Source organism: Oratosquilla oratoria, chromosome 12, assembly GCF_046742065.1.
Source record: "Oratosquilla oratoria isolate Oo_2021 chromosome 12, ASM4674206v1, whole genome shotgun sequence".
Taxonomy (NCBI): domain Eukaryota; kingdom Metazoa; phylum Arthropoda; class Malacostraca; order Stomatopoda; family Squillidae; genus Oratosquilla; species Oratosquilla oratoria.
The window spans coordinates 43,037,689-43,042,895 of NC_134788.1; the positions used below are offsets into that span (position 1 = coordinate 43,037,689).

General features: G+C 34.3%; 1 protein-coding gene across 1 annotated transcript in view; it reads right to left on the bottom strand.

Moving 5' to 3' along the window:
• Positions 1–308: 308 nt before the first annotated feature.
• Positions 309–5,207, bottom strand: part of LOC143030714 (uncharacterized) — a 24,733-nt gene continuing 19,834 nt past the window's right edge. Inside the window, exon 7 of the mRNA XM_076193904.1 lies at positions 309–1,001. The gene's annotated coding sequence lies outside the window, so the exon portion shown is untranslated. The remainder of the gene's footprint in view (positions 1,002–5,207) is intronic.

A 5,207-nucleotide genomic window follows, 5' to 3' on the forward strand; every position in this document is an offset into this window, starting at 1 on the left:
TATACTTTGCTGTTGATTCGTCGCTTTGAGAGAACGACCTAAACGTTGAAACTGATCGCTAAACATCCACTAAACCCCACTAGATGTCAGTATGGGGACCAAATAGTGGCCTTCTGTGGACCTTAAGTGGCCCAGCATTTGACGAGATTCGTGAATGCATGATAGGGGGCCTTATGAATTGCTGTTGATTCGTCGCTTTGAGAGGACGACCTAAACGTTGAAACTAATCGCTAAACATCCACTAAACCCCACTAGATGTCAGTATGGGGACCAAATAGTGGCCTTCTATGTTGAAACTAATCGCTAAACATCCACTAAACCCCACTAGATATCAGTATGGGGACCAAATAGTGGCCTTCTGTGGACCTTAAGTGGCCCAGGGCAAAAAAATTGAGCCAAATAGGAACTATCTGACGCTAGCCAGAATAGAATAGATCAAGTCCTCCACGATCACAGACAAAAATCGTTAAGTTCTGATATTACGGAATTAGTAGAATTTTATATAAAGAAAAGATACTGAGCTGTGTGAATTGTGATTTGAGGCTAAACGGAAACTTTTGTCTGTCATTGTACGTTCAGAAAATATCGTACAGATTCCACCAAAAATAACATCCTTACGTCTACGTTTAATGAACGAAAATATTCCGTATTTATTCACTCATCTATTTATTTTATTTATTTATTATTTTTATCTTTTTTTTTTTTAGGAAGGGTTGGTATTACTGACTATTTGGTACAGTTTGGTTGGTAGCCCTGTTTATCTTGGCGAATACTTCCCAAAATCCTTCGTCCTGTTTTTTCATATTGTATCGTCCATATTTCATCGTTCATAGTGTACCGACGAGAAATGGTCATGGCTGCTTTTTTGGCGGGACTGCACACGCGTGCACACACACGTACACACACAAATGTACACACAAATGTACACACAAATGTACACATTGGAGGGAGAAGCTGCTATAAATCTAGGCGATAGCGCACGACGAAGTCGCTGGTAACATCTGCAAAAGAAAAGAAAAGACGAAATTTAGTTTTTGGTTCGAAACAGCTCATAAACCTTATTCGAAACGTTCGAAGCTTTGAAATGATTCGAAACTTGTAGTATGGGATGCCTCTAGTTTTGTTAGATCTAGTCAGTATACTCGTATTTCTAAGGATGAATGGGATATTTTGTGATATTCGTTGGTAATGTCTCAAAAGAATCTTAGATTCGAAAGAGCTCATAAACCTTGTTCGAAACGTTCGAAGCTTTGAAATAATTCGAAACTTCTAGTATAGGATGTCTCTAGTTATGTTAGATCTAGTTAACATACTCAAATGTCAAAGGATGGAGAGGATATTTTGTGATTTACAAATATTCAAAATATGTGACGCGGGGAGCATCCAGACTGACTTGAACAAGACCGACTTCATATATCTTATGTGAGAAGTCTCTATTATTATTTCTATTACTTTTAATTTAAGTTATATAATATACTTTTATTATGAGAGTGATATAGCTTGATAAATAGATATCAAACTTATATTTTAGCAAGATAGTTTAGTTGTTTACGAAATCTAAAAATGAAATACTTTATTCAGTTGTTTAAAAATCCAATACATGATGATTTTTTTTAATTAATTATGTTTTATAATTAATTTCTATTTTATTTCTATTTAGGAAAATGTTTGTAAATGATTTTTTAACTTTTTGGTCTACTTGAATGAGAATTATAGTAAGATATATTTAAAAACATATATAATCAGAAGAAAATATTTAAACTAATTATTGCTCTAATTATTATAAATGTAAAGTTTCTAATGTGAATTTTAATATTTGAATTATCATCAACTTAATCACCGAAACAATAATACTTTTAGAGAATAAAAATCAGTTCAGTTTTCATCTTGATATTTGAGACTTATTATAAATGAATTTGTTTTATTATTATGCTTTCGATGATTATAATATACACAAATATAAAACCATAATTTAAAAAAAAAAATCTTAAGATTTCATTACAAATACAATTGCCGTTGTCATTATAACAAATAGATGATTTTAAGAAATACGAAGATGAGCACCATTTCTGGAACACTAAGAAAAATGTCGACAAATGTCGTTTTTTAGCGCGGTTTCCGTTACAGGAGAAGACACAAAGCATCAACAATAAAAACAACAAATCAAGGGGAAGGAAAACATCTCCTACAAAGTACACATGCCAGGAATGTCGACAATAACCCCATTGATAACAAAATGTCGACAAAATGCCGTTTTTAGTGCGAATTCCGTGGCAGTTGCAAAACATAAACGACGCTGAGAATGTCGACAATATCCTTGATAATGACATTAGTAGCTTTCCTGACTTGAATATTAATGAAGATGACTACAAAAATAAAAAGATAAATAGTGAAATAAAAATAAATAGATAAATACATGTAAATAAACAAATAAATAAGTAAATAAATAATGTTGAGCGATGAATTTTTTTGTGGGGACGACGCAAATTATGAATGCGATGACGTCACCGTTGTGATAAATATAAAAAGTTCCACAAAATCAAGCCGTTACTATCACCCTTGAACAAAGGTGGAATATGTGTGTGTGTGTGTGTGTGTGTGTGTGTGTGTGTGTGTGTGTGTGTGTGTGTGTGTGTGTGTGTGTGTGTGTGTGTGTGTGTGTGTGTGTGTGTGTGTGTGTGTGTGTGTGTGTGTGTGTGTGTGTGTGTGTGTGTGTGCACTACACATAGATTGGACCATATATGAGCTCTGAGCTCTCATCCAGGTGTGTACAAGCTGTCGATCACGTGTCCAGCACCTGGTGCAAGCTTATATATATATATATATATATATATATATATATATATATATATATATATATATATATATATATATGTGTGTGTGTGTGTGTGTGTGTGTGTGTGTGTGTGTGTGTGTGTGTGTGTGTGTGTGTCTGTGTAATATATATATATATATATATATATAAATAAAGTATATATATATATATATATATATATATATATATATATATATTAATCTCACATTTGGCTACATGCCAAATATGTACTATATTTACTATTCACTACTAGTAATACTATTACTACTACCACTACTACTACTATTCATTCTATTATATATTAAATTACTATCAAAATATTCAACCGTTAAAATGGATGTTTGTTTTCATTATTCGCTTTACTTGAGTTTATATCAAATGTACTATTTAATATGAATTTATTAATTATATTAAACGCATTTTTGTGATCAATTTATCAAATGTTACTATTTCATTTTACATCGAATGATCTAAAGGTTGAGAGAATGAGAATTGGCGGGAAAGAAGATTCATAGAAAACGAAAGTAGACGATAAACAATGGGAAATGACGAAGCCGAGATTCAAGAATGGGAAAGCAAATGAAAAGAGGAATTTTTGAGAGGAAGAGGAGTGAGGAGAGGAGGAGGAAGGAGGAGAGGAGGAGGAGGAGGGAGGAGGAGGAACAGCTTCCAAGGTCGTTCAGTGGCTCTATCGTAAAACCCGCCACTCGCTGCGTTTGCTTGTTCTTCTGTCTACCACAACTCGACTAGTTATGTCTACCTTCTTTTTTTTTATGAATATTTGTACGACCACAGCTACTATGCTCACTGTTAAATCATTTGTGAATATTTGTACGACATTAAAGGATGTGTTTTTATTACGTTTTATTGCTAGAACAAAGTATTATACATTTATCTTTATAAATATACCAGGTTCGTTGGTGTTATTTTTTCTGTTCAATGCCGGTCCCGCCTCTGCAGTCGACATGACGTCATAACGCTGAGAAGACGTTTGATTCAATATTATCTTTTAACTTTTGTATTTTCTTTTTATATTCGTGTTTACACGTATAAAAGAATGTACTATAGATCCATGAAAATGTATTTGATTTTTTTACGTCCTAAAATAGACACAATTCACTGGTAAGAAGAAATATATAGGGATGTAAAAAAATGTCGTTCTTGTGTAATCGAATTCAGGACATTTTCAATTTCGTATATATATCAAATTATCTATAAAATTATACTAACATCCTCCTTAAAATAGTAATTTGAAAAAATACGCATTTAATTCATATTTGTTATTTGAAATTTGTAAGATTAATTTAGCTAGGCTTAAATAACTTCCGTTTATAGATATTTATTATTTTATGAGTTGTACATGCGATTCTAGGATAAATGTAATTTCTAAGAATGTTTTCAGTACGTTTAGGTTATTATTTGCTTTGTTTGACATGAAATTATATATATATGTGTATATATATGTATGTATATGTATGTATGTATGTATATACATATGCAAGTACATACGTAGATATGTATGTACACACGCATGTACGTACATATATACGTACATACACAAGAGGATAGCCTTGCAATAGCGGTACTGTTCAGGACGCACATGCACACACACACACACGCACACACACATACACACATGTGTACACACACACACACACACACACACACACACACACACACACACACACACATGTACATTATTTTTTTAAATAAAATATTTTTACTTATTATTCGCGATTTCTTTCATTCGCGGATTCAAGTCATCGACTTTTGAGTCGAAATTCGCGACGATTTAGACGACGACGACGACGACGAAGAGGCGGATTCCGCCGCGGTCGAGAGGCGGCGGGGGCCCAAGGGGGAACAAAAACTGGTCTTAGAGAGTCTAGGGAGTGTTGGGAGTGTTAGTATTACTCCCTATTTCGCTGTGCCAAGAGACTGCAGGAGACCATATGGCCTACACTATAGAGTTCCATATCCGTTACCATCTGTCAATTTTATATTTTAATTTATTTTCGTCTCTCTCTCTCTCTCTCTCTCTCTCTCTCTCTCTCTCTCTCTCTCTCTCTCTCTCTCTCTCTCTCTCTCTCTCTCTCTATTTCTCTCTTTTTCCCTGTTTAGGGAAAAAGGGGAACAGAGCCTGTCTGCCTTGACTAGACTCCCGTTGCCCGAGGGTCGTTCGGGGACCTTTGGTCCTTCAAGGTGGGGACCACCTTATCCTCTACGTATTGGCATAAGGAGGCTTTAAGGGGGCTTTTAAGGGGGCTTTTAAGGGGGCTTTTAAGGGGACTTTTAAGGTGGCTGTGATGGGTAACATACATATATACATACATGCATAACTACATGCATATATACATACGTACATACATACATACGTACATACACACATACA